The sequence below is a fragment of the Neoarius graeffei genome, chromosome 16 (assembly GCF_027579695.1).
Source record: "Neoarius graeffei isolate fNeoGra1 chromosome 16, fNeoGra1.pri, whole genome shotgun sequence".
NCBI lineage: Eukaryota > Metazoa > Chordata > Actinopteri > Siluriformes > Ariidae > Neoarius > Neoarius graeffei.
In genome coordinates, this window is record NC_083584.1 from 2,043,105 (window position 1) to 2,055,203 (window position 12,099).

Below are 12,099 nucleotides of genomic sequence, written 5' to 3' on the forward strand. Positions count from 1 at the left end.
ACTTTAATTATAATGTCATTATGAAACTAATCTAAAACTATAAAACTAACATTAATCACGGAATGCATTCATTAATTACGGGATCCAAATCACTACCATAGTATATTTCAAGCTTTTAAGAAGCTATAAACCTAAGTTTCAACTAAACATGAATTAACATAAACATGAACCTTAATTCTACCATTTCAGAGTGTGTGTGGGTCGATCTGACACCAAAACAGACCTTGGTGAATCTTTCAGACACCTCTCTGAATGAATACACATTCATATCAAAAAATAAACAAAATGTTCCCAAACAATGTCCAGCCGAGACAGAAGGTCATTTTTAACTGAACCTTAAGTTAATCCTTAATTTTGTCACCATTTTAATAAATTACTGCCTTCTTGGTCAAGAATAATACTTATATAAACCTAACAGTCTGTTTCCCACCTAAGGTACAGAACAGCTCCATACGACTTGTCACTCCCATCAGAGAAAGTGATAGACAAAGGCTTTCCCCTCCAGCCTGAGGGTGTAAGACTTCTATGGAACTTATGGCCCTTTTCCACTACCCTTTTTCAGCTCACTTCAGCTCGCTTCAGCTAACTTCAGCCCGACACGGCTCACGTTTCGACCATCTCAAAACAGCACGACTCCGCTCGCTTCAGCCCTGCTTAGCACCCAAAACTTGCACGGTTTTGGAGTGGGGCTGAAGCGAGCCAAACCGAGCTGAGTGAGGCTGGGGGCGTGAGCAGACACTCCCCTGTGCACTGATTGGTGAGGAGGAGTGTCCTCACACGCCCACACACGCCCCGCGAGCACACTGGGATCTGTAAACACTGTAAACCCGGAAGAAGAAGAATTACGAGAATTTCTGGAGCCTTATGCGCCTCGCCTCATCTATACGCTCTTGCCAGTATCTGTTGGCGTTGTCGGTGACAACAAGCCACAGCACCAAGACCAGCAACACTAACGACTCCATGTCCTCCGTGTTTATTGTTTACTATCTGGGTCGTGAGACTACCGCTTAAAAGATCACTGATGTCACTGTTTGTGCCGCTTAACGACATCACGTGACGTCCACCCACTTTCGCTAACTCCACCCAATGTGTCCACCCACTTCCAGCCAGCACGGTTCAGCGTGGTTGTAGTCGAAATGCAACTCCAACAGCCCCACTCAGCTCGACTCAGCCCGGCACGGCTCAGCCCAACTCAGCCGCGTTTGTAGTGGAAAAGCAGCATTAATCTGTCCCAACCGTGTATAGTCTTGGAACAGCCTGATGGCCTCCTCCCTGAGACTCTCAGAGAGTGGCTTGTCCCAAGTGCTTCGAGCCAGATTTCCACTCTTTGACTCCTGAAAAGCCTTCCTGACAAGGATAGCACCTTTCTGCTTAATTGGTGTGACCAGTCCAATAGGATCATAGAGCCCAGCTATCTGGCTCAGTAGCACTCTTCTTGTTAGAGGATCAGGTGTGTTTGATCTCACCTCCTCTACCAAGAGGTCTTGGCCTGTTCTCATCTTTCCTCTCCTCCTCGAGAAGTTGATCGACGTTATCATATAGAGTCTGTCTTCTTCTGCCAGATATCCAATGCCTAAGGCCTTGTTATCCTCATCTCTCATCTGATTTGGCAGCAAAAGTGTTTTCCCCATCTCAGACGGAGTCTTTGCTGTGAGGGCTTCTGTTGTACTCTCCTGCCTCCCACTTTGCCCAGATCGAACCCATGGCTTCAAGGAAAATCCAATGGCCTTTAGGATTTCCTCAATCTCCTTGGAGACCTTGTCTAGCCTATTTGAGTCATTGTAGGAAGTCAGGATGTCGTCCACGTAACTGTCTTCCTCCAGTACTCTGCATGCCTCTCCTAGGTGAGAGAACTTAGGGAGCCTTGCTGTTTCATGCATAGCCAGTTGCGCTATGCATCCAGCAGGTCTATCACCTATGTTCAGTCATGTGATGGCACATTCCCCTATTTCCTCATCCTGTCTGTCCCTCCAGAGGAATCTGTTCAACTGCATCTCACATTCCTCCAGCCATACTGAGTTGTACATCTTTCTGATGTCTCCTAAGGCTGTGTGTGCACCCCTTCTAAACCTTAGTAGGACAGCTCTAATTGGGTTTAAGACATCTGGCCCTTTTAACAGCAGATCATTTATGCTCACTCCTTTGAACTGTTGACTACTGTTCCATACAAGGTGCAGTGGAGTAGTGACAGAGTAGGGATTGGGTGCTACTAGATGGCTCACATACCAGACTGGTCCTCTCCAGTTCTCAATCATCTCCGCTGTGAGTCTCTTTGCAGCTCCTCGCTTAACCATCTCATAGACTTGAGCTGTATAAGCAGCGAGCCATTCAGGCTCTTTCTTGAGATGCTTTTCAGTTCTTAAGAATGTGGCCTCAGCTCCACTTGTTATTAGGGAGGCAAGCTGGAGCCATTATCCATGGATTTCTAGCATCCCAGTGTGGAGACATACTATGTTCATCCTCCATGACATAGGTGAGGCCATCTTTTATGATCTCAAGCTCCCTTTCTTCTGCTAGGGTCATTTCCTTCCCTCCAGGTTGGCAGTTCCCGCAGAGGCATCCACCACATTTAGGCTCACAGGCTGCACCAATGCTGTCCCACCTCCACCACTCTAGGAAGTCTTGATGAGTAGCAGTTGTGTACTTGGCCTCGACCAAGGTGTTTTGCAGGTGAACTGTCTTAGCCTTGAAGGTTGGCTCAGCAAGAATCTCTTCATATCTCATGGCAGCTGTTCTCATGGAATGAGCAAAGTGCATCTTTGACCTGTGTGCAGCCACATTTACTTGCTCAAACAGATCAGGGTGTGCTCCCCCTACTGTCTTTCCAAGAAGGCTTTCCCACAGGACAAGATCCCCCACAACTTTTACTCTCTGTGGGGCAAGTCTCCCTTCTCTGTGACTTATGAGAAGCTCAATCTCCTCAGGTCTTCTCAGCTCCTCAAGGTCAACTTCTGGGAAGAACTTCAACTGTTTAGGCCTGACTACTTGATGGACTTTTGCTATCTCCTTCAAGCCATAACAGATAAGTTCATGTGCCCTTACAGTTCCCTTGGAGGTTTTGACTCAAACTCTGAGGAGATATCTTCTTGTGTCTACTTTGGTGGTCATTCCACCCACTCCATGCACAACAAGCGTGATCCTCTCACTCACGAGATTCAGTCTGTTGACAACTTTATGCGTGATGTAATTGGTGTCTGACGCTCGGTCCACCAGGGTTCCAATCTTCTGCCCTGCATTTGCAGTCACCTCCATTAACATCATGATAACAGGAAGTTACATTTGTCCACTTTCCCTCAGAAGGCCAACCTTAGACTCAACAGAGCAGCTAACTTTGGATGAATTGTTTATGAATGCCTTCCGGCATCTCTCTACCAATTCTGGGGACAGTTCACTCAAGAACTTCTCCTGTTCCTCAATTAAGTCCTTTCTGTTCTTATCTTTCTGAGGTTTCTCAGAGTCACGTCTTTTGGCATTTCCCCTTGGACAGAGAAGAAAGTGATGATCTGAAGAGCCTCTCTCCTTACAGTCTTTGTTTCTGCACAGGTAAGTGTCTTTGCAGTCATCATTGTCTTTATGGCATCCTAAGCACTCCCTGCAAGTGCCAATCTTTTTCACAGCAGCTTCCCTTTCTGACAGCTGAAGGCCTTTAAATTTCTTGCAGAAGAAAATTCTGTTTTGGTGCTTCTCATTTCCACAAATGACACACCCTTCATTGCCATCCTCCTTCTTTCTTTCTGTAGCTTTAGTTGAAGCAACTTTCTTGCTGAACTTCCTATCTGCGCTGTCTGATTTCTCTGACCTGTCTGTTCTTAAGTGGTCTAGTCTCTCAAAGATCTCCTCCTGCGTCTTCAGGAACCTAAGAAGCATGTCAAAGTGGTTATCTTGAGTGACACCATTACTGGGATCCACCATGAACACAAGCCAGTCCTTCTTTATAAACTCAGGAAGCTTGCTGTCTATTGATTTAACCACTAGTGGGTTTTTAATGGCACCAGTGCTTCCTAGATCTGCAAGGTCCGCAAGTGCTTTCTCAATCGTCTGGATTAAGTCTACCACTTTTCTTGGCTGATTTCCTCTGACAGGCGGAATCTTCTCCAATTCTTCAACAATCTCCAAAGCAATGGTGTACTTATTCCCATACCTATTTTCCAACACTCTGAAGACGTCCTCTGCTGTATTGTAAGCTGACAGTCTGTGATCTTTGACAATCTTCATACCCACACTGTCAAGAAGCTCGATCTTTTTGGTGAGCCAGTTGGCTGGCCTTGCTTTTGAAGGCTTTCCCAATCTGTCTTCCAGTGGTAGAAATCCCTCTTGCAGCCATTAAATGTCGGCAATTGAGTTGGCTTGAGTTTTACGACTGGCGGTATGTTTCCAGTTAGCACCGATTTCACTTCTGTTGCCTGCCTTTCTTCGGCAACCCTTCGTGCCCTAGCAAACTCAGCCTCTCTCATTTCAAGGTCAATATAGGCTAGCTTCACATCCTTACTTCACTTTTGGAAGTCATCTCTCTCTGATGTTGGGACCCAGGACTCCCAGGCTGATAGAATTTTGGAAGCTTCCTTGATTAACTTATCCACTACAGTGAGGTGGACTTCATAACCTTCATAATTATCACTCTCCACAGGTATGGAGTAGGTATGCCTACAGGCCTTTTCTCATCTCATCTCATCTCATTATCTCTAGCCGCTTTATCCTTCTACAGGGTCGCAGGCAAGCTGGAGCCTATCCCAGCTGACTACGGGCGAAAGGCGGGGTACACCCTGGACAAGTCGCCAGGTCATCACAGGGCTGACACATAGACACAGACAACCATTCACACTCACATTCACACCTACGGTCAATTTAGAGTCACCAGTTAACCTAACCTGCATGTCTTTGGACTGTGGGGGAAACCGGAGCACCCGGAGGAAACCCACGCGGACACGGGGAGAACATGCAAACTCCACACAGAAAGGCCCTCGCCGGCCCCGGGGCTCGAACCCAGGACCTTCTTGCTGTGAGGCGACAGCGCTAACCACTACACCACCGTGCCGCCCACAGGCCTTTTCTGCTTCCTCAAAAGCAGCCTCTAGTGCATCATGCCCATACCTGCCCCAGAGGTTGGTTTGAACAGTGGCTTTTACTTCTTCGAACTTCTGCTCACAGTCACTGGTGACTTTCTTAAGGTTTGCGTCTTGCTCCTTGTCAAGCACAGCCTCTTCACCATCTTCTACTTGGGATTCAAGCTCTGCTTCTAACCCGGCTCTGTATTCATCATTGGCCTCGATGAGCTTACATGCGTCGAGAGCTTTGCAAATTCTTCTCTGAGCTCTGACTCAGTTAGAGCACTTGCCTTTCTACTGAGGTAGTTTGTTTGCTTAGTGAAACAGCCCTTTGCAACTGTTCTCTCTTTCTTCAGCTGATCCAGTGATTTGCCAAGAGCTTCAACAGCCATCTTGGTATGTGCAACTATCACAGAGACAATCAGTGAGACAGTCACCACAGAGACAGTCATGGAGACACTTACAAATGCCTCACCAAAGTCTCGCTCTTCTGATTTTATCGTACCATCTCCATCTCCCTAGCCTGGGAAATCCCCATGCTGCTTTGCACAATCGTTCCAATCTGAAAAGACAGCATGGAAACTATGGTCTAAAGGCTCACCTGAGTTAGGGAGCCAATCAGAGAGTGGGGAGGGGTGGAAAGATGGTGACGCATACTACTTGACAAACGGAAGCTTGTAGTTTATTTGGGACTGTTTACGGATCACATTTAACATGGCGTTGAATGTCCAAATACGGAGGGTCCAGCTTCTCTCATATTTGTCTTGCACAAACGGCAGTAATTGTTCGGTGCCATTGTTTTCCTATTTTTGTTTTACCTTCTCTTTCCTTCTCTTCTTTGCCTCTTCATCGCTCTAACTATGTCACCGGGTTCAACTGCCATGATTGGCCATGGGCTATGTATACGCCAAATGATAGACATTCGCAATGTCCAATAAACGGCCGTTGACAATCGTAAACCACACCTCCCCTACGAGAAATTCAATAGGCGGATTCCAGACCATATTTCACTTGTGATATGGTCTGGTGTTAACCAGACTACCGTCTCCCCCTTGCATGGATTTCCCAAATAGTATGCAAAGACTGCTGCCAATGGCTACACTCTCTTTTTCCAGCCCAAATCTGTCGTGACAAGCTGTGTACCCAGTTCATCAAAAATCAACCAACAGACTGAACTGTGTTCGCCCAGGACTTTCAGCTGGCTACCAATCTTTTTCACCATCTAAAAGATACATGACATCTCCAATCCTCTTAATCTCAAACAAAATGGAACATAAAGAAAGTCTAGTATGATGTGCTGGGGGTCCCTGCATTGGGTGTAGTTTTGAAAACAAGCTGGGACCCAGTATACCTATGCCATTCTCTATTCCTGTGTTGATAAGAAATAGAAAACATAGAGCATGTTTAACCCAGGGGGTAAACCAGTCTAGTTGCCTTCCTGTTTCAAAACAACATCAGAGTGCCCAAGCGGATATTACTTCTAGACTTTCTGTAAAGCTAGCTCTTCTGAACGTTAGATCACTTTCAAACAAGTCATTTTTAATTAATGATCTTATCTGCAAACATAATCTTGATTTTTTGCTTCTAACTGAAACTTGGCTGGATCAAGCAAATAGTGCTACCACCCTTATTGAAGCAGCTCCCCCAAATTTTAATTTTTTGAATGTTACCCGACAGGGGAAAGGTGGAGGGATCGCAAATATATTCAAATTCTCTTTTCAATGTAAACAATCCTCACTTGGTGATTTTACATCCTTTGAACACTTATATGCACTTGTTACATGCTCTCCTAACATATTATTATTAACTATTTACAGGCCTCCGAGACATTCAGCCAAAGTTTTTCTGGAAGAGTTTGGTGAACTGTTGTCAGTCATTTGCTTAGAGTTTGACTGTATTATTATATCTGGGGATTTTAACTTGCATATAGATAATCCTGAAAACACTTATGCCAATGAACTACTTGCACTTATTGACAACTTCAACCTAGTACAACATGTACAGGGGCCGACCCACTCTCGTGGTCATACCCTTGACCTCGTCATCACAAAGGGTCTTACTGTTTCTACTACTGTTGTTGACCTAGCCTTATCTGATCTTTGACCTTTTTGTGTTTTCTCTGATGTTTCTATGTCTCCTCACATTCAGAACAGCTCAACGACTATGGGTAGGAGAGTCATAAACGACAACACGTGTTCTCATTGAGCAAGCTCTCTCTCGGATCTCAACCAAAATGTCAGACTCTGTAGATGATTTACTGGAAATTTTTAATTTAAATATGACCCAAATTATGGATGATATTGCTCCATTCAAAATCAAAAGAGTCAATGATAAGCAGAAAGCACCATGGAAGCAGTACCCAGCTGTTAAACTGTTAAAGAGAGAATGTAGAAAGACAGAAAGAAAATGGCGCAAAACTAAACTTCACATCCATTATCAAATCCATAAAGAGATGCTTTGTAAATATAATTATGAAATTCGTAAAGCAAGACAGTCTTTCTTCTCCAACATCATCAACAGGAATATGAACAATGCCCGTGTGCTATTTTCAACAGTAGAGAAGCTAACAAATCCCCCACCACAATTAGCACCTGAACTTCATTCATTCATTCATTCATTATCTCTAGCCGCTTTATCCTTCTACAGGGTCGCAGGCAAGCTGGAGCCTATCCCAGCTGACTACGGGCGAAAGGCGGGGTACACCCTGGACAAGTCGCCAGGTCATCACAGGGCTGACACATAGACAGACAACCATTCACACTCACACCTACGGTCAATTTAGAGTCACCAGTTAACCTAACCTGCATGTCTTTGGACTGTGGGGGAAACCGGAGCACCCGGAGGAAACCCACGCGGACACGGGGAGAACATGCAAACTCTGCACAGAAAGGCCCTCGCCGGCCCCGGGGCTCGAACCCAGGACCTTCTTGCTGTGAGGCGACAGCGCTAACCACTACACCACCGTGCCGCCCGCACCTGAACTTCTCTCAGTTAATAAATGCAATGAGTTTGCATCCTTCTTTAAAGGTAAAATTGATAAAATACGACATAATATTGCTCATAATATATCTCAGTTGCAAATAATTGAAAAACTACAATCACCAGTGACACAGACAGATAACTTCAACACAATGTCAGAATTTTGTTTAATTGATTATGAGACTCTTGAAAAAACTGTACAAAATCTCAGTTCCTCAACATCTGAATTGGACATTCTGCCCACCAACTTTTTTAAGTCTGTTCTACATCTTATAATTACAGATGTGGTTCAAATCATAAATACATCCCTAGAGACTGGCATTGTTCCTGTGTCCCTGAAAAAAGCGGTTGTAAAGCCCCTACTTAAAAAGAATAATCTGGATGCTTCAGTATTAAATAACTACAGGCCAATATCAAATCTACTATTCATCGGGAAAATCCTTGAAAAAATTGTCTTCAATCAATTAACTGCCTTCTTGATATCAAACAGCTGTTTTGATAACTTTCAGTCAGGATTTCATGCCAATCACAGCACTGAAACAGAGCTGATTAAAGTTATAAATGACATACGTCTTAATACTGATGCAGGCAAAACATCGGTCCTGGTGTTACTGGACCTCAGTGCAGCTTTTGATACTGTTGATCACAACATACTGCTATATCGACTTGAACATTGGGTTGGGTTGACTGGTAAAGTTATCAATTGGTTAAAATCATACTTAAAAGATAGAAGCTTCTTTGTTACCATGGGAAATTGTACCTCAACGTCAATGTCCTTGACCTGTGGTGTCCCCCAGGGGTCGATTCTTGGACCATTACTATTCAACCTTTATATGCTCCCACTTGGGCAAATTATCAAGAACAATTCAATTTTATATCACTGCTATGCAGATGATACCCAAATGTATCTTGCTCTATCACCTAATGATTATGCCCCCCTTGAATGTCTCTACCAGTGTATCAATCAAATCAACAACTGGATGTCACAAAATTTTCTTCAGCTGAACACAGATAAAACAGAAGTAATTATATTTGGAAAAAAAGATGAAAGACTCAGGATTACCACTATTCTTGACACAAAGTGGATTAAAACAAAAGATATGGTTAAAAATCTTGGTGTTTTCATTGACAGCAAGCTAAACTTTGACAGGCACATGAAAGCAATCACTAAAACGGCATTTTATCACCTAAAAAACATTTCCAAACTAAGAGGACTTGTGTCAAAAAATGATCTGGAAAAACTAACACATGCCTTCATCTCTAGTAGGGTTGATTACTGCAATGGCCTTTTCACAGGCCTGCCAAAAAAGACCATCAAACGACTTCAGCTGGTTCAAAATACAGCGGCTAGGGTTCTCACATGAACAAAAAGAACAGAGCACATTATTCCAATTCTAAGATCCCTTCACTGGCTTCCAGTAAGCTACAGAATTGACTTTAAAGCATTGATGCTGGTGTACAAATCTCTAAATGGTCCAGGGCCCAATTACCTCTCTGATATGTTGCAGCGGCCTAACCCAATCAGATCTACCAGATCAAAACAGAAAAATTTACTATTAAAGCCTTTTGTTAAAACAGTGTGGTGAAGCAGCTTTTAGCTACTATGTAGTACAGCTATGGAACCAACTGCCAGAGGACATCAAAAATGCTCCTGCTGATGGCAGCTTCAAATCTAGACTAAAGACCAAGCTGTTTTCAGATGCTTTCTGCTAAATTATTAATATTGCCATCTCTACATGTTTTAAACACTTTACTTTTACAGTCTCTCCATGTTTTAAATTTTACTTAACTTTTATTCCATTTTATTCTGCTGTTTTTTTTAAATTGAACTTTTATCTCATTTTGTTATTTTATTTCTACTATTGTTTAATTCTTATTAATTTTCTTCCCCATTTATTTTATGTAATTTTATTTTCTATTGTTTACTGTTTTGCTTTTACTTCTGTAAAGCACATTGAACTGCCACTGTGTATGAAATGTGCTATATAAATAAACTTGCCTTGCCTTGCCTTGTGAGACTTCTTTGCTTATGAAATGAATTCAATCCCTTCTAACACCTGGTGCCTTTTAAATGATCTTACCGTGACCGCAATTCTCCTCTGCATCTACTATCTGGACTTTCTGAAGTCTTTAATCTTCATGTCCCAATACTGAACGCGCTGCCTCTCGGGTCATCAATAGGCAAGATGCTAGTCTTTAGCCTTCACAGTGGATGGTTGTCGACTGGGCCAGCAGTGGTTTTTAACTGTCAAGTTATTGGGGTATCTCTACTTAAAGCCTGGGCAAACTTGAAAAGACCTTAGCCAACTACGGGGTAGGATGGATCAACTCAGATTTTCACAACTTAATCTTCTTTCTTTTCTTTATTTAGTTGTTAGAGCATTTCAGGTTGAAATTAGCTTCAGTTAGCTTCAATTAGTCAGTAGGTTAAAAACCTTTACAAATCAAGAAAAAGAAACTACAAAGTACACAATTACTTTAAACCAAAAACTACACCCATTACAACAACCAAGTTGCATGACAAAGCACATATAAAGCTAAAGGCTAAAGCTAAGACTTAGCGCAATGTGACTGCTAGTGAACGTTAGCTACATTACATTGCTAAAATTATAACATTAAAACGTCGCTAGCAAACAGCTGACATGAATAGAAATAAGAACATGCTCACCAGTGGCTTCCCCAGACATGGCTTATACTTTAAGTTCCCCTGTTCTTCTGTTCTTTTTACAACAAACACCTCTGCTATCGGCGGCACGGTGGTGTAGTGGTTAGCACTGTCGCCTCACAGCAAGAAGGTCCAGGTTCGAGCCCCGTGGCCGGCAAGGGCCTTTCTGTGCAGAGTTTGCATGTTATCCCCATGTCCGCATGGGTTTCCTCCGGGTGCTCCAGTTTCCCCCACAGTCCAAAGACATGCAGGTTAGGTTAACTGGTGACTCTAAATTGAGCGTAGGTGTGAATGGTTGTCTGTGTCTATGTGTCAGCCCTGTGATGACCTGGCGACTTGTCCAGGGTGTACCCCGCCTTTTGCCCGTAGTCAGCTGGGATAGGCTCCAGCTTGCCTGCGACCCTGTAGAACAGGATAAAGCGGCTAGAGATAATGAGATGAGATGAGACCTCTGCTATCACTGCACTCTGCATGTGCCTGCTGCGCTAACTAAAGAATGAGAACCTTGGAAATCAACTTCCTGTAATGTCAGGTATCAAAATAAAAGTCCCCACTCCCTTAAACTTAAATAAAAGTCTTTGCTTCATGGAGTCTGACAGCACAGTGTTCAAGATGCTGCAGCCAGTCTTTACTATAGATGATAATGTCATCCAGATATGCGGCTGCGTAGGTGGCATGGGGGCGGAGGACCCTGTCCATAAGCTGCTGGAATGTAGCAGGTGCCCCAAACAGCCCAAAAGGAAGTGTGATGAATTGGTGTAAACCAAACAGTGTGGAAAAGGCCATTTTCTCTCAGGACAGAGGAGTCAAGGGGATCTGCCAATATCCCTTCATTAAATCCAGTGTCGAATAAAAACGAGCAGCGCCTAATCGATTGAGCAACTCGTCAATCCGAGGCATTGGGTATGCGTCAAGTTTAGACACCATGTTGACTTTCCTATAGTCCACACAGAACCAGACCGACCCATTGGTCTTGGGGACCAGGACCACTGGGCTGCTCCAGTCACTGTGGGACTCCTTGATTATGCCCATTTCGAGCATGGCTTCAAGTTCATCCCAGTCCACCTTTTTTGTGTGTTCGGGCAGGTGGTAAGGGTGGCTGCGCACTACCCCCCCAGAGGCATCTCAATGTGGTGTTCTATGAGGTGGGTGCGGCCGGGCAGGGGCAAAAACATGTCACAAAATTTTTTCTGCAACTGAGCTACCTCCATGAGCTAGGTCAGGGAGAGGTGGTCTCCACAGGGGACCGGAGCGGTGGGCGATGTCAATTTTCTTTTTGAACCTCTGGCCCCAGCTCCGCCTTCTCCGGAATTACCAACACCAATGCCACGGGGACCTCCTCATTCCAATGTTTTAACAGATTGAGTTGGTAAATCTGTAGTGCCCCACCCCTGTCCGTTCGCCTCACCT